The 18,670-nt window shown below is 42.0% G+C and overlaps 1 long non-coding RNA gene and 1 other non-coding gene across 17 annotated transcripts in view; both read right to left on the reverse strand.

Moving 5' to 3' along the window:
* Positions 1-1,181: 1,181 nt before the first annotated feature.
* LOC143667142 (uncharacterized) overlaps positions 1,182-18,670 on the reverse strand; it is a 142,311-nt gene continuing 124,822 nt past the window's right edge. For 14 of the 16 annotated variants that reach the window (XR_013167883.1, XR_013167887.1, XR_013167878.1 and 11 more), the window contains 2 exons: positions 1,996-2,187; positions 1,182-1,907 (listed from right to left, as the gene is read on the reverse strand). This is a non-coding gene — a long non-coding RNA (uncharacterized LOC143667142). Of the gene's footprint in view, positions 1,908-1,995; positions 2,188-4,398; positions 4,484-13,886; positions 18,092-18,670 lie in introns of those variants that run through there. The other 2 variants (XR_013167874.1, XR_013167881.1) reach the window with 2 other exon arrangements.
* Positions 2,097-2,203, reverse strand: LOC143667880 (U6 spliceosomal RNA). Its single transcript, XR_013168187.1, has one exon. It is a non-coding gene; the product is annotated as a U6 spliceosomal RNA (small nuclear RNA).

An 18,670-nucleotide genomic window follows, 5' to 3' on the forward strand; every position in this document is an offset into this window, starting at 1 on the left:
ATCTGGGCACCCCTTACCCAGGTGCATACTGAATCAACGCTGTGAATAAGAATTGACTGAGAAAGGAGCCAGGAGAACCCTGTGAAAAGCGCGCTCAGGGCCGTGCAATGGGAGCTCAGCGGCAGAATTCTCTCTCCTGCCATACCAGAGACCCGGGTTCGATTCCCATTGCCTGCCTACGCCAAGAAAAAAAAAAAAAAAAAAAAAAAAAACACGCTCAGCTATTGATAAGCCAAGAAGGGGGATAGGGAGAACGAGGATGAGGAGAGTGAAGCTGAGCCCAGTTGGACTTAGCAAAGATTTTTACGCGGTCCTCTGTCCAGCATCACAAAGCCTTCCGCTTAAACTGCACAAAGGCAAAGCTATATTCTAGCCCACTGGCTGCTTCCTCCACTCCTATCCCAGGGACCTGACCCCTGCCAACTCAAGTTCTTAAGGTCCTTTGCCAACAGACTTCTGGTTAGTTTCTACCAAAGGGAGACTCTGGCAGGAGATTGGGGGAGGGGAGGAGGGAAAAGCCAGGGTAAGCCCCGCCCCCCTCCCGGAGCTATGGTTCTGGTGTCCCCCTGGCTCCTCCGAGCTCCTGGAGGCTGGTGACATTCCCTCCTTGCTGAGTGCGGGAGGGGAGCAGCTGCTCGCAACTATTGCTCATCTCCGTGGCGACTTACGAGCTGATCTGGCTTCTGGACCCTCCTAAACCTGTGAAACAAGTTCCTGGCTTTGAAATTCCCACCATTCAACTAGCTGGTGTGAGCACTATTGTTACTTGTTCCCGACCGATAAACAATCAGTTTCTCTTCCCACAACTTGTTTCAGGCTTCAGAATCCTATTCAGACTTGAGCTATCCAAGTTTGATATTAACAAAGTCTTCAATTAAAAGATAAGAGGGAGGGTGGGCCACAGTAGCTCAGCAGGCAGAGTTCTTGCCTGCCATGCCGGAGACCCGGGTTCGATTCCTGGTGCCTGCTCATGCAAAAAAAATAAGTAAATAAAAATAAAATTGAGAGGGTAAAATAATCTTTAAAAAGGCAGTAAATAAAGATAAAAGCAGAATAAATTGTAAATAAAAAAAAGGGCAGTAGGATAATAAATTAGTCCAAATGCTAGTCTTTCGATGAGACTACTCAAATAAACAAACTTCTGAAAAATACAATTAAGAGAACATTTTTAATTAGGAATGAGGAAGAGATAGGACAATTTAAAGAAAATAGATTTTTTTTTCTTCCAATCCAAAGAGAACGTTATACACACTAGTAGGCTAGTGTATTAGTCAGAGTTCTCTAGAGAAACAGAGGCAACAGGAGAGATCTGTGAACACAAGATTTATAAAACTGTCTCACAAAACCATGGGGAGGCAAGAGTCCAAAATCCATAGGGCAGGCTGCAAGTCCATCTCGATGAAGTCCATAGGAGAGGCTGGTGGGCTGAAAAAGCAGTGAAAATTCTTTCTTTTCCCTTAAAAGTCTTCAACTGATTGGGTCAAACCCAATTGATTGGATTCTCTCATTTGCAGAAGACAGACCCTTAGTTGATCTCAGATGTAATCAGCCACAGATGCAATTGACTGACTGATGAATTAATACACCAGCTTTCCAGTTTATCAACCAGCCACAAAATATCCTTACAGTGATGGTTAGGCCAGTGCTTGCCTGACCAGACAACTGGCCAAGTTGACACCGGATCCCAACCACCACAGCTAGTAAACTGAGGCCCTCAATGAAATGAGTAATTCCTAGAAATATAGAGATTGAAAATAAAAAATGCAGCTGGTCCCAATGTTTCCACCAGGACAATTTTTAATAAACAGAAATAGAATGATTTCAACATTGTATAAATCATCTGGAATGCAAAAAGAGACAGGAGTACGTTTATATCCATTAGGCGAGCATGGTCTTCTACCTTGAGTCTATTGAAGAAAGAGCACACAAAAAGAAAATTATAGGCACATATCACATGTGAATATGGATAGAAAAATCTTTAAATAGAATCCTTACCTCTAAAAAGGAAATTGTTTTACTGTGCTGCTTCATATCTTTAGAGGGATGATAACTTTTCTTGACAACAGTTTTATTGAGATGTAATTCACATACCATAAAGAAAAATGGAACGCTTCACAAATTTCTGTGTCATCCTTGTGCATGGACCATGCTCAACTTCTCTGTATCATTTCAATTTTAGTACATGTACTGCCAAAGCAAGCACAAGGATTGAGAGCTATATAGGTTAAGTCGAAAAAATGCTCAAGGTATGGGCAGTCGGTACATTATAAAATAAATAGCTATTTGATAAATCAAAAGAAAAAATCATACTGAAGAAAAAACTGGCAGCATTTAACAAAGCTTTCATTTCTACGTTATATAAAGAATTTACTTACACATATTGATAGGGAAAAAAGAAAAAAACAAAAAAAGTAAGCCCACAACATATAAACAAAGAACTGTAGGAGACAATTCATGGAAAAAGAATTACTACATCAGAAAAGTGCTCAACTTGACTTATCATCAAAGAAATGCCCACTCAAATAATTTCGCAGGATTTTACACCCACTACATTAGGGGAATTTTAGAAATTATCTGGTATTACAAGATTATGGTAAAAATAGCACAATCAGTCACTGCTGGGAGGCACATGTCAGGAATCATTTTTAAATGCCATGGTATCCCTTTGTTCTAAGGAATTTTCAAATAATTAAAAAATAAAGCAATATGATATGTTCATTGCAATGTTACTCTTGCAACCAAAACAAATAAATAAATAATATCTAAAAGCAGGGGAGTTACTGAGAGAGGGTTGTACATTATTGTGTATAACTATAATGAAAATGACAGTTGATCAAGAACTCTCATAAACAGTACCCTTTTAGTCGTCAACTGAGATGCAGAAAAATTACATGACTTGACAAAATCACACAACCACTGGCTCTCTAACATCTGCTACTAAATATCATGCTCTGAGCCTCAGTTTCCTCACCCATGAAATAAGGCTAACAAATGTGAATTATAGGAGGCAGTGGTTAGAAGGCACATCGCCAGCACTCGGTGCAATATTCAAAAAAATGATGATAGATGATACAAAATTTTTCATTCAACTATATATATCTGTGATTACAACAACATAAATGTGACTCCAAGTGTCCAAAGGTAAGGGAGCAAGGAAGGGTACCAATGACCTCTGCATGAGCAAGGCAAAATCATTGTGAAGTTATTTTGTTTTAGGGAAACAAAATTAAAATACACCCAAATCTACTCAAATGAATAGGCACCTTCAGAGGAACCTGTTAGAAAATCCCAGATCTCTGCAATCTGAACCACTGGAAATAACAAACTGAGCACATGTGCCCCGTAGGGCCACTCTGCCGTGAGTGAGCCCGGCCAGCCAATGGTACTGCTTGCCCAAGGGGCTATGGAGGCATTAATCGGCTTCAGTGATCGAATTGTCCTAGTCATTCAATCTTCCTTAAAGATGAATTCTTCTTTCTGCAAACTGAGACTCAGAAGCATCTCAAGACAAACTTCCCAGGAGTTAGAAAATGGACCCAAGTTCACTTCTGATGAACAGCCTCAATTCAGGGGAAGTAGCTCTGCTGCAGGACCAAAGAGAGCATGTGGACTTCTCCCTTTTGTTATTTGACTGCATCGTACCATCAGTGGACAGGAAAGAGTTAGACAGCAGTGCCCCTAGACTTTAAATCTACCAACAGAGAACAATTGGGGCCACCAGAGGGGCAGAAGTCACAGTAATAAAGGGAAGACGAGAGGCAGCCCTCGCTCAGCTTCTTTTCCTCCCAACGTCAGTGAGGCCTGAAAATTTCCACCCACTACAAAGGTATAGGTGGAGAGGTATCGCCCTCTCCCTTCCTGCATTGTCACACACTTGTGAAGGACAAATAGAAAGAGATGTAGCCTGAGGGATATAAATGTAGCTGATCCAGGCTGCAGTATTGAGCTTGAATCGTGAACAACTGCCTATGAGAGTCAGAATTTGCACAGTTAGTATATAAGCTCCAATAAAAGAAGTGACAAGTTCAGCATAGGATCTAAATTCAGATGAGAAATACCAGAGGATGACACAAATCCTAGCATGGCCAGAGGCTGAGTCACACTGAGCTCAGACTCCTGTGTCCAAATACCTACTCCACTTGGGATGTCAAACAGGCATCTCAAATTGAACGTGTCAAAAGCCACACTCCAGCCCTCCTGTTACCTTCCCATCTCAGGTAATGGCAACATCATCCTTCCAGGGGCTCAGATGGAGCCTCTTTGACTCCCCTCTTTCTCTCACATCGCACATTCAATCCATCAGAAAACCCCACTGGCTCTATCTTCAAGATATACTCAAATCCCTCCTCTTCTCACCTGTACCACCAGCACCCTGGCACAAGCCATCATTTCTCTCACCTGTCTTCCTGTGAAGCATCCTAACTGTTTTTCACATTTTCACTCTTTTTTTTCAACACAGCAGCCAGAGGGATGTTATTAAAATCTAAAATGGGATAATACCATAAAAAAACTAATTGACAAACTGGAAGCCATCAAAAGTAAAATCTGCTCTTCAAAAACACCATAAAACTAATGAAAAGGCAAACCATAAATGGGAAAAAAAAATCTGCAAAACATACATCTGACAAAGGACTTGTATCCAGAAGATATAAAGAATTCTTAAAGTTCAATAAGAAGATAAGCAATTTTTTAAATGGGCAAACGATTTGAACACACCTCACCAAAGAAGAGAGATGGGAGGTAAATAGAAGAGAGATGGGAGGTAAATACACACATGAACAGATGCTCAACATCAATAGTCATTAGGGAAATGTAAATTAAAAACACAATAAGATACCACTATTCACCCAACAGAAATACTAAAATTAAAATAACTGATTGTAGCATTTGTTGGTGAGGATATGGAGGAACCAGATCTCTCAGACTGGTGGTAAGAGTGCAAAATGGTACAACCACTTAGGAAGAGTGTGGCGATTTCTTAAAAAGTTGAACATTTACCAGTATGACCCAGCCATTCTACACTGAGGTTTTTACCCCCAGAGAATTGAAAGCGTATGTCCATACAAAGACTTGTGTATAAATATTTATAGTGGCTTTGTTTTTAATAGTCAAAACTGGAAACACTCAAGTATCCATCAACAGGTGAATGAATAAACAAATTGTGTTATATGCATACAATGGAATACTACTCAGTAACAAAAAGGAAAGAGCTATTGATACAACATAGCTGGATCGCAAATAAATTATATGGAGTAAAAGAGACCAGACTGAAAAAGAGTAGGAACAGTGTGATTCTATGTATATAAATTTCTAGGGAAAATAAAAAACTAATTTATAGTGATAGAAAGCAGATCAGTGGCTACATGGGGACAAGTGACAGGGAAGAGGGAGGAAAGGGGCACAAGAGGGGATCACAAAGGGGCATGAGGAGACTTTGGGAGGTGCTAGATATGCCTATCATCTTGATTGTGGTCATGGTTTCACCAATGTGTGCGTATGTCAAAATTTATCAAATTATACATGTGAATTATATGCTATTATCTATATGTCAATTATATCTCAATAAAGCTATTTTAAAATTCAAAACAACTCTCCTCTGCTCTAAAACCTCCATGGGCTTCCCCTTGCTCTCAGAGTAAATGCCAACTCCTTGGAAGGACCTGCATGGCCTGTGACCATGAAGCCTTGTCCCCATTTCCCTCCCCCTTACTCATGTCACCCCAGCTACTCCAACCTCTTTGCCATTTCTCACACATGCCAGGTGCACTCCAGGACCTTTGCATGTGCTATCGGGAGAGCCTGCTGACCATGTTACTTCATGGTTCACATTCTCACCTCTTTCCGTTTTTGCTCAAAAGTCACTTTCTCAGTGGGGCTTTCCCTGACAGTGTTTTTGTTTGGGGGTGGGGGGCGGGTGCATGGTCCCAGAACTGCCTGACAGTGTATTTAAAATTGAAATGCCTCCCCATCTCTGCTTTATTTTTCTACCTAGTACTAATCATTGTCTAATATACCATATTTACTTACTTCTTTTTGTCCGAGTCTGTCCCCACTAGGATTAAGTTGAGAGGAAGAAAGACTTACTTCTGTTCACTGATTATATCACCAGCAACTGTGCCTTGCACACAGCATGTGCCCAACAAATTCTTCTTGAGTAAATGATTGAGGGGATGAATAAATGAAAAAACGAAGAAATCTTCTCTGACCTTCATCACCAAGTGTAAGAATCCCCCACGAAAGCACCTGAACCCAGTTTATCTTATCTCAAGCTCTATGGATTAAAAAAGCACTTTGCACAGAATTGACCCTTAAGAATCCTTGCACCTATGCTCTGATACGATGAGTGAAGGCTCAGAAAGGTTAACTTGCTCAAGATCACAAGGATTTGCCATCAGCCACCAAATCCCACCGGGCCACCGTGAGCACCTACATTTTTGCAGCATTCACATCCTTTCATTTCATTCATAATGGCACTGCTGACAGATTCTAACAGTTCAGTAGCTAACCCTTGTGCTATAAATTTCCATCTGTCACACCAAAAACCTCGATATTTTAGGAGGCCATCCTTCTGGTTTTTAAATGGAAATTGATGACATGTGCACAAACCCAGGAGCTGCAAGCCCTCTTCTGAAGCTCTCCATCTACCTGGAGGCAAAAATAGAGTCAGATTCACTCAGGGCTGCAGGCCCTCCCTGCTCCAATGTGCAATGGAGAGAATTCATCTCGGCATTGCCAGTCCCAGGCAACGCCCACACTTAGGAGGATGAAGGCTGGATATAGGAGCCAGGAGTGCAGAGCCAGGAGGGCAGCTGGAACCACTCGTGTGTGGACAGCACTCTCCCCTCACCACTCAAGGTGTCCTGATGTCTCTGAGCCTCCAGAAAAGAACACAAGCAAACAAGGTTTTATGAGGGCTGTAACCCAATTGACAAAGGCAAGCTCTCCCAGCCTGGAGATGGCCCTGTTCTGAACAGTTGCCTTGCCAACAAGCCACATGTTTCCACTCTGCAGAATCCAATTTCTGAGCAATGTGACAGTGACAGGTCCAGAGACATCACACACAGTTCCAAGGTGGCTTTGAATACCTTCCGAATAGCTAAGAATAACATGGGTCCCTGGGTGTACTTAGCAACACGGGATGCATGCTGGGCAAGGGCAGGCCTTGCCCAGCTTATGCAATAGTTTTTGCCCACCCCATGCCACCCCCAGCACCTTGCAAACTACAGATAGCACAAGGTTATGCCATGGTTTTTATCACCATAATCATAGCAAGTGCTTTCATGGAACACACTCTTAAGATCTATTAAATTATTTAATCCACACAAAACTCTACAAGGTAGGTACTATTAGCGTCCCATGTCAGCTGAGGAAATACACAGAAAAGGTAAGTAATTTGCCTAAAGTTACACAGCTAAAGAAAGGAGGAGGCAGGATTCCAACCAAGGCAGTCTGCCTCCAGAGTCCACCCTCTTAAGCTCTCTGCTCTACGATCGTTCTCTAAATTCCACAAATGTTAAAGCTGAGAGTTATTGTGGCTGCATAGTAAACAAACTCAAAAATTTACAAAGTAAAACATCCATTTTATGATGCTCATGGATTCCGCAAGTCAGGAATTTGGACAGGACACAGAGAGACAGCTGGTCTCTGCTCCACAATTTCTGTCCAGGGCATCAGCCAGAAAGATGTGGCAGCTGAGAGTGACTCAACAGCTGGGGGCTGGAGTCATCTGAAGCTTTACATGCCTGGCGGTTGAAGCTAGAGCTCTGCTGGGACATCAGATGGGTCCATCTGCTGGACCTATATGTGTCCACTCCAAGTGACTTGGGCTTCCTCTCAACCTGGGGACTGGGTTTCAAGAGAAAGTGTTCCAAGGAGCAGAGAGTAGAAATTTCAGTTTCTCAAGATTGGGATGCAGAAACTGGCACAGCATCACTTTCACTATATTTTATTGGTCAGGGAGTCACAGAGCCCAGATTCAATGGAGGAGACATAGATCCCTCTTCTCAATTCGGGGGCCAATTTTTTTATGCCATCATGAGATCATTTGATCCATCCCCTTCAAGTTATAGCCAAAAAATGAAGCTCAGGATGATTTGTCCATGGCCACATAACTTGTGTTAGTGGCAGGGCTAACCCCAAATGCCTTCATGCCCTGCCTGGTGCTCTATCTCCCTGCTTCTCAATTGACTGCATGTTGGAATCACCTGGAGAACTTTAAAAACTACTGCTACCTGGGCCCCACCTCCAGAGACTCTGATTTAACTTTTGGAGTGCGACCTGGCATCGGGATTTTTAAAAGCTCCCCAGGGATCCTAATGTGCAGCAGTGAGAGAACCATACACCACGCAGTTCCCCCAAAGAAGTTCCACACAGGTGATGCCACCAACATTTCACTGTATCTCAGCATTTGCAGTGACACCAACCTGCCAAGGGCCCACGGCACCCTCACTGGTTTGCAGGCTCATCATGAACCATGTATCCTACTTTCCCTTCTCCATATACTCCTGATCTCCTCGGCCCCTGCACACACCCCTACCCTGACTTCCCTGGCAACACTTGCTGCCTCTTCTTCAACACACAACTCCTTAACCACAAGTCACGTCCATCTCTTGGCCACCACAGTCAAGTGCTGGGAATACACTTCTGCCTCTGGAGAACCCACAGGCTGGGTTCTCCTGCTTAATCCACCTCAGTCCACCAGGTACCTATTAACCCCATTGGTAGTAACCCCTCGACCTCCAAAGGTGTCCTCCTTCCTTTTATAGGCCCTGAGGTAAAAGTTCTATCTATAAAAGGGTGATTCTGTAAAACCAATGGAAAATTTAATGGGGTTGAAAAAATCCATTGATCTGATTATTTCTCTGAAATAATTGGTCAGGTGCATATGTCATACATAATCACAAAGTAGACAAAAACCTCAGCCTAACCGAATATTTTCAGTATTTCTCTTCAGATTCAGATTCTCACAAAGGCCCAATTTAAAAAGTGTACAGGTGGACAAGAGTTTTTCTGATAGGGGTAGTCGACTAGATTTACTGATATAATCTTTGGGTCAGAAGATCTTTACAGTTTTATCATAGGTACAAATTTCCTGAGAATAATTTTATGAAATATTTTTATTCTTCCCTTTACCCAAAGAAGACTCTTTCTATACTTTACTTTTTCTTTTTTCTTTTTCTTTTTTTTGGTAAATTGAATCCTATTGTAAGTGTTCTAAAGAAGAAGTACTTAAAGGAACTATTGGGGTTCATTATATTATTCTCCCACTTTTGTGTATGCTTGAAAATTTCCATAATAATATTTAAAAAGAAGGAAGGGAGGATGGGAAGGGGAGGGGCTGGCCTCAGGGAATTATAATGCAAATAATATCACCACCATGTTTGGTAAAAAAAAAGCACAAAACTGGTATTTGTTATTTTAGGTTGTACATGCATGTTCAATAAATTCTAACTTTTCTACACTGGGGTTCTAAAAAGCTAACATAAATTTTCTTATAAAGCACGTGTCTCTATCAGCCTTCATTTCTCTCTCCCTCCTCATTCTGATTGCCAGCAGGCAAATGAGAGGTTCACATCCATTTTAGTTTACATAAAATGGCCCATACATGTACACACTTTAAAACGTAGCCACTCTTTCGGTGGAAAAGGCTACACTTCATGCAGCCTGTGAACACTTCTTCAGCTTGCCCTTTTGTTTCCTCTCTAAATTCCTACTCTCACTCCATAGTCCATGATTCAGGGCTAATCAATTCTTCCTCACCGCCTGACTTACCGAGATAAATTCTGAAAGTCATGGCCTTGCAAATGAAAGTGTTCTCTCCTGCGTCAATTCCGTGAATCAGCAATTCCTATAAGAAGAGGACTAATAAGAGCCCCGAGGCCTCCTGTTCAGTTCAGCCTCAATGGAGGAGAACACGTGCCATCCGAGGCCGTGTCAGGCAGCACCCTGTGGGAGCCAGGACAGCATCTCATTCCTCCAGTAAACATATTTTCCTCAGGAAAGCACCTCAGACAAAGAGTGCAGGCCTCTTCAGCTCCTTGAGGACCATTTAAAGGGCGAAGAAACGGCTAAGGGACAATTTCAGAAACGCGAGAACTATGCAATAAGACTCGATCTCAGCCTCTTGATCTTTTTTGAAATTCTTCCTTTCCACCAGACATATCACAGCTAGTCTCACCCTGACCCATTTTTAAGTATTAAAAAAATAAGGGAATTTTTAAAAAGTCAATCAACACATACCCATAGAAAAATGTCTTGAGAAATCTTTGGACAGAAAAAGACATAACTGTAACCATTGAGGCCATAAGCTATGGAATGGTCATTTTTATATAAAAATATATAGTGAAAGCATTCCACAAAGGGTACATACCAAACATTGGTTTGGCTGAAAGTTAAGGGTTGACCAAAGTCTAAGTTGCCATAAATTATAGAAAATACCAACCGGGATTGTGTTCTTTAAAAAGAAATGACCACAGAATAGAAAATAGAACAGCATAGACATTCTTAGCCCTTTTTTTCCTAGCTCTTCATTTACCCTTTCCCAAGATGGTGCCTGCTATCAGCCTGTGGCAGGATGTATTTCCTGTATTTCCTAAAAATTGGCTCAGTGATCCCTCCCATTCCACATGTACTTCTTACAGTGTGATTTTGGCACTCTTCCTACTGAGAGGTGGGAGTCTCTAATCCTCCCCTTGAATCTGGGGGGCTTTGGTGATAGAGGAAGTGATGCTGTATAACTTTGAAGGCTAGGTTTTAAAACACTTGGCTCTCTTTGGACGTTCATTCTTGAAATCAAGAGCCATGTTTAAAGGAAGCCCAGTCCACATGGAGAGGTTGCATGTAGTTTTTCCAACCAACAGCAACAGCCACCACACAGACGTGTGGTGAGGAAGCTTTGCACTGATTCCAGCCCCATCCATCATCTGACTCTGACTCTGATCATGAGAGAACCCACTCCTACCCCCTGAGAAAGAGTTGCTCACCTGAGCCAAGTCAAACTCCAGAACCATGAGAGATGCTAATAAAATAATTTTTGTTGTTTTAAGCTGCTGAGATTTGGGGTGTTTTAATATGTAGCAATAGATGACCGGAACACAGTTCACTGTTAGGCATCAGCCACGATATAATTAAACAGTATCCATACAATTTTACATTAGAACAAAATTTAATTTCATCAAGACCAACTATCCATCCCATAACTGAATTTCTTTAAATAAAACCTTGGCCCTTTACAGTATTCACAGCAGTCACACACACATCTTCTGTTTTGAACTTGATAAGGCATAACAAGCTTAACAATTAAGAGTTTAAACTCCAGGGTTAGACAGACTTGGATTGGAATCCTAGCTTCACCACTCACCAGCTGTGTGATTTTTGGCAGGTCACTCCAATCCTCAGTTTTTCATGTGTAAAAGGGGGATGATAATAGTACCAGTCTCATAGCATTATTCTAAGTGTAGAATGGGATAATGTGTGCAAAGCATGGTGCCTAGCAGAGACTAAGTGCCCAATAAATGCAAGGTTCTGTTACTATGGTGGCTTGTGGGTGATGATATTACTATTAATATTTCTCAAAATAAGCTTGTAAATATATTTCACATTATATATTTGCCACATTGTAAATCTTGACAAACATACAAACATTATACATTTGCCATAATCCTGAAAGATAGGACTTATTATTGTTCACAATTAAGGAAACTGTTAACGTGCCCAAGATTACATAGCCTTGGAGTAGATGACATGAAAGTGGAAGAAGAGGTATTTAAAACCAGGACTGTCTCCTCATTCATTTCACCCTTTTATCATTGCAATCTCCTACCAAGTGGTTTTCCAGCCTCTGAGTAAGCACTTTCAGAGAGAGGGAACTCACTACCCACTGAGGCAGACCCTAACAATCCCTATTTCCACAGCTCTGTCTGTAGGATGTTCGTCTTACTTTTGAGATGGAATCTATCTCTGTGAGAAATCTGCTCTCTCTTTCATATAACTGCCGGTGAGTTTTTAAGGACCCAATCCTGCAAGCCCCACCAAGCCCTCTCTTCTCCAGCTCCAACACCCCCAGGTTCTTTAGCCATTCCTCTTCCCAGCACATGATTGCTTCCCCTTCCCATCGAGGTCTCCTACTCTGCCTCAGGGCTAGACCAGAGGCATACACCACTGATGACCAGAGAGCCTGCAACCTGCCCCTGCAGGCTTGTGATACATTTATGCTTTCTCAGAGTGACATATACTGCAGGAGTACTGCGAATTGCTGTCATTCTCTCTGGCATCGTGAAGGACGATGACATATCACCATACAATCATTATTTTTTCCCTCCCAGGGGACTGCCTACTTCAAGACATTGTCATATTCTCCATCTAAGAGGAGCCAAAATATTCCAAAGCAGATAGGCATAACTCAACTCTGCCATGTGGTTCCCTCCAAACATTTTTCTGATGCATCAGCTTGTGGTGAAGGAGCTAAAATAACATGCAATCACAGATACTGGCTTCACCCCAGCAACCCCAGACCTCGTTAGCCTTCGAAAGGATTGTCAGGATTGGCTGGGTTATGGTGTGGTATCATGGAGCCCTAAAACCTCAGTGGCTTAATGATAAAAGTCCATTTCTTTTTCATGCAAAGTTCACTGTGGATCTGGCAACTTCCCAGGCCAGTTGCCTTTTAAGAAGTGGCTCATGGATCCAGAGGTTTGCATCTGAAAGCTCCACAACTGGAAGATGTGTTTTCTAGGTTACTGTGGCAAGGGAAAAACCAGCTCTGAATTGTTTTAAACTAGAACCAACATGGATCACTGCTGCTTATATGTAGCTCATTGACCAGAACTAGTTATATGGCCCCATCTAATGACCAGGGGTCTGGGAAGTGTGGGTGAGTTCATGCATAGTCCATGAGAAGTAAATGTTTCGCACCTGGAAAGAAACAACCTCAGTGGTCTTTTGAACTTGAACTACCTCCCTATACACCAAGGAGAATTGCCACTTGCATCCCCTCCTTTGCTCTGGAAAGCTCCTGATGATTCACAGTCTCCTCAGCAACCATTCGATTTGATGGCTGCACTGATGTCACCTTCTGAATCCTGATATGGTGATTTTAATAGGCAGCTGCAGATAATGCCCTCCCATCTCTCTCTGCTGCCATTGACTTCACTGAGGCCCTCACTGATTCTTTCCTGAGTCTATTGTCATGATTTTCTTAATCTGTTTCCATTCCACACTCAGCCACAACACTGTCCATTATCTTTTAAATTCTAATCTGATTATGCCCTTCCTCTGCTTCAAATCCACCCACAGTCCCAATGCCAACAGGCCATATCCAGTTTCTTTAGAGCTATATGAAAAGCCGTTTATGATCTCATCCCAGAGACCCTTCCAGCCTCCTTGCCCAATGTCCCATTGCTGTGTTCCCTATGCTCAGCCCACCCCAAAGTCACGCCTACTCCACAAGGTGCCATGGCAAGTTCCAGAGTGATCCAACCTGCTATAGCTGTAGGATATCTACTGACCTGACAATACCCAGCTCAAGGACCCCACCGTCCAGAACAACTTCTCCAAGTCTCCCCAACAGAGCTAGGTGATCCCTGATCTGGACTCCAGGTAGCCTGTTAATGTGCCTCAAGTGTATTTCTTTGTTGGTGTGTCTTCTTCGACTTGGTTGAATCTTACTGGCAGTACTCATGCCTTGTTCATTTCTGCCACTCCAGTGAATAGAAGAGTTCCTGGCCTAGAGTGTGTGTCCATAAATGTCTAGTAAATACACATTACAATTGCCCTGTTCCATTTTCTGCTACTGAGAAAGAAGCCATTCCTTCATACACTGCTATGTTTTGATTCCAAAAGAGTGAGAAAAACAGGAAATGAAGAGAATAAAAATATATCTCATGGCCTGAGCTGAGGGTGGGGGGGTGAGGTTGAAAGAAGAATATTAAACTTCTTAGAATTTTCCCAGCATCCTGAAGACCAGAAGCTCCAGGGGTACCACTTCAACTTTCTGGATCATTCTAAAGTGGTCTCTCTACCTTATTCAGTAAATCCTATGAAGATGGTCTGAAAATAAATAGCTGTTTGATTAGCTCAGTATTGCACTATTTCAATGCATTCCCCCTCCTGAGTAGAGGGATTGCATGTCCTAAAATGAAAGGAAAGCACGTTTGAAAGCTCTGGTTATTCTGAGGGGAGGGGGAAGCAAAAAAAGACTTAAAACTCTCCAAACAGCCTTCAGCACTGTAACTAAATGTTAATGTTTATAGATATCCCAATATTTCAGGAAGCCATTGGTATTGCCACACTAAAGCTCATTCTACTTTTAAAGGGAAATGTTTGACTTGGAGGGACAGACCCCATGCTGTCTCCAAGATAAACTTTCCTTAGCTCTCTCAGGCCAATTTTAATGCTAAGAGCAGCTCCATTTGAGTAAAAGTTCATTTTTGAGAACCAAGCTGTGAATTATGCTACAGGCTGAGCTGAGCAGTTGGTCTTTTGCTGATGAAGGCAGAAGCCTGAATATGATACAGAAGTGAGGGGGGAGACAGGGACATCCAAGGGGGATTATCACAGAAGGTCAGACTAATTAAATCGAGAGAAGTCACCAGAGAGCCAGAGCTCCCACACATACCATCTTCAAATGCTCTGACACATGCAGGGGTTGATAAGAAAAAGATGGTTGAATTGCCACTTTCATCTGCCTGGAAGGACAACAGTCAACCAAATAAAGCATTTTAGTATTGGTTTAACTTTAGGTGGGGAGGGAGGAATTGAAACCACTGCCAATTCCTAATCATTCGATTGAGTCAGAGACAAGGAGAGTGAGGGGAGACAAGGTCCAATTGTCTGTCTGCTTAGTCATTTAATACAGACTTGTTGTGAACCTACTATGCATTCACAGAGTGCCAGGTGCAAGAAACAAAACAAATAAAAAATGTTCCCTACACCCAAGGACCTCAAAACTGATAAATATTTATGTAATAGTATTATACTGCATGATTGATGCTCTAATCGAGTTATTTAAAAGATTGTAAGGGAGCACTTTGGGCAGGAATATACTTACTGCCTGTTAGTGTTGGAGTCGACTCCATAAAGGAGGTAACACATGAGCGAAACCTCAAGACAGAATTCTCCAGGTGGTGAACAGGAGAAAGGCAAGAAATCCAGAGCCCACAGCACATACAAAGGTCAGGAGATTTGAGACCATGTCATTTTCAGGGGGTCTGGAAGTGTAGAGAGAGTGGGACACAGAATCCATGCTGAGGAATGCTGAAGGTGAAGGAATACTGAAGGTAAGCTCAGAGTTAGACCTTAACCGAACCAAGAGTTTCATGCAAAAGTATTTAGAATTCATCTTGTAGGCAGTGTGGAGTCATTAAAGATTTTAAAAGAAGGAGGTGGTATGAACCAAAATGTATTTGAGAAAGCATACTTGGGCCACATTTGAAAGATGGAAAAGGAACTTTTTCCAAAGGTGCTAACAACAAATGCCCAACCTGAAGGCATATGCAAAGCCTTTTCCTTGACCTCCTTTCTCCTGTTCACCCTTACTGGGGTCTGCTGCAGAACAAGCAGTTCCTGAGAGCCTACTGTGTGTGCTCAGAACGAAGCTGCCAGCTTTCATAGAGACAAGAGTGTAGGGAAGAGTGAGAGAAGTTGGCAGAATAGGAAACTCCAGGAATCAGTTCATACACAAGGAGAAATTGTCTGAATCAACTATTTAGAAACCCCAGAGCCCAGTAGAACACTGTACCACATCCAGGGAACTGCAGAAAGAAGAGATGGTACATTTACCATCTTTCTACCTGGTGGTTACCAGCACCCAACCCCCACTCTCTCAGCAGGCAACAACGGGGTCTGGCCCCTGGTGCAGCTTGCTGGTGCCAGAAAAGACATAAAAGTCCACTTCCCCAGGATCCAGGATGGGCATGGGCCAATCACTGATCACTTCTTTTTATTTCTCCCCAATTCTTTTTCTTTATTAGAGAAGTTCTGGGTTTATGGAACAATCATGCATAAAACATAGGATTCCCATATACCACCCACAATGAACACCTTGCATTGGTGCGGTACATTTGCTACAATTGATGGTAGCACCTATTTACAATTGTACTATTAATTAAAGTCCACGGTTTAACTTAGGATTCACTGTTTGTATAGTACAATTCCACAGTTTGTTTGTTTTCTATTTTTGTTCTGTTACATATATACAAACTAACATTTCCTCTGTTAAGCATATTCACATATATATTTCAGTGCTGTTAGCTGCATTCACAGTGTTGTGCTAACTTCAACACCATCTATTACCAAAACATTTCCATCACTCTAAATAGGAACACTGTACGTTTGAAGCCTTAACTTTTCATTCCCTATCCTCCCCCATCCCTTCATAACCTATATCCTAGATTTCAACTATAAAACACTGCTAAAATAAATCAAAGAATACCTAAATAAATGGAAGGACTGTCCATGTTCATGGATTAGAAGACTAAATATTAAGATGTCAATTCTACCCAAAATGATTTATAGATTCAACATAATCTCAATCAAAATTCCAGAAACCTTCCTTGAAGAAATGAAAAACCAATTGTCAAATTTATGTGGAAGGGTAAGGGGCTCAAAGAGTCAAAGCCATCTTGAAAACGAAGAATAACTTGGAGGACTCACATTTCCCCTGAAGGAGAAGGAGTCGTGAAGCAACATGGGTTAGCAAAGAATTAAAAGGCCCTTGAGAACTAGATACCAGGTTCTCCTCATCTCAAATTCAGCCACGCTCACCCACATTTGGGGTTAATAAATTATATCCCATCTGGAATTAGTTAGCATTACTCGTGACTTTTAACAGTGGTTTTCAAAGAAGACGGCAACCTTAAAGCACAGCACGCTGCCTGAGCACCTCAGAACTGCAGACTTAGAGTCTCATAGAGAGAATCTGGCCCAAACCCCTCACCATGTTAACCTATAAAACTGAACATTCACTCATAGTGACTTATCCAAGGCCTCAAAACTATTAATGACAAAGTTGGAACTTGAATATAACTCTCCTCTTCAGCTCAGCATATGCTCCAGGGCCCATACTGCATGTACATTTGTAAATAAGTGTCACACCATGACAGTCCACCCTTTCCTTAGATCCTCAGGGAATACATTTTGTCCAGCATTATCCAAGGCTGGCATAGTCTCCTTGTCTCCAATACTTTTGGGAATACCTGATATCCAGGAAAGGCATGCCAAAGAGGTAATTTACTCAATGACATATAAAAAGCATTACCCAAACTGTCTTCTGAGGCTCCACTGGGCCACTGGGCCTGGGCTGAGGCTAGGAATGGCTGCTGAGCAGCAGCACATAGGGTAAGAAAATCCTGAAGGCCAGTGTCCAGGGATGAAAGCATAATCATGAACCAGATGGATGGTCCAAAGGTTGTATCAGTGCAAAAGGGGAAGACCATGCAGAGGAATCCAGAACAAGACAAAGGGACTAGGAAAAAGTGAGTGGGTCTAAAATGGAGGGGAAGAGACACCATCTCAAGAGCTTCCCTGGAGTGCTGAACCACTGATGATTTCACCAAATACCTAGAGCTCAAATTTGTGGTTCCCCAGAATCTGGATGCCTTGAGCCAAGACAGTTCCTTCCAACAAAGATTTTGGAGGCTAAAATAGTTCTTTGCAAAAACAAGAATTAAAAAAAAAAAAAAAGCTGGTAGCACCATTTCATGAAATAATGGATAAATTCCAAAAATACAGGAAAAACAACAAATTCTAAGAATAAAGAACATTTGTTTAAATTGAATACATTTAGCTTCAGCAAAACACACCACATTAGCCATTATTTTTCTCACTGCTCCATGGATTGGTGGATGAGATCAGGTGGGGAAGAAGGATCAAGTCCATCTGTATACACTCGGAGCCACCCAATTCCTATATGAAGATGTCCTCCCTCTCTCCTTTGGTGACCAAAGAGGAGGAGCATTCTCCTGGGACATTTTCCCCAGCACCAGGGTAAGCACCACTGCTCGTCCTTGCAGAATCCCTTAGGCCTCTTCCATTCGTAAAACCTTGAGCCTGGTTCCCAGTGTTACTGTGATTTCTATTGCACACACCTTACAGCCTAGGATAAGAAGAAGAAAGAAACCCCATTTCCTTTGCTTTGTGTAAGACCATGCTTACTCTTCTGTCCCTCAAGTGTTAGGGATTTCATTAACAGAAAGACATTCATTGGCTTTTTCTGTAGCAAATTCATAAATTAATTTTAAAATGACCTTAGTTCCTAAAGCTTCAGGACTGTGCTGTGCTGGCACTTGAGATGGATGTTTGAAATCTCTCCAATCAAAGAGAGAAAAAAAAATGTCATCTTGGAGCAACTGAACACGTTGACGTATTCTTGGTTCACAGTCCTTGTTAAGTTATAGAATCCTAAAATATCAGCTATTAAAAAGTCCTTTTGGATTAACTCACAAATAGACATCATCCCATCCATCAACACCAATGGGGTAGGAAGGGCTACCTTGGGTGCTGTGGAGAAATGAGGTCACATCTGGGCTTAAAGGGGGGAAAATGCTATAATCAAATTCATTGTGCTTGCCAGGATTCCGGAGGAGAAAGGCACGATCATCCCTGACCTAGGCAAACTCCCTTGTTACAAGTAGGAAAACCAAGGCAGTGAAGTGACTCCTCCATTGTTAGGGTC

This window comes from Tamandua tetradactyla, chromosome 23 (genome assembly GCF_023851605.1).
Source record: "Tamandua tetradactyla isolate mTamTet1 chromosome 23, mTamTet1.pri, whole genome shotgun sequence".
Lineage (NCBI taxonomy): Eukaryota > Metazoa > Chordata > Mammalia > Pilosa > Myrmecophagidae > Tamandua > Tamandua tetradactyla.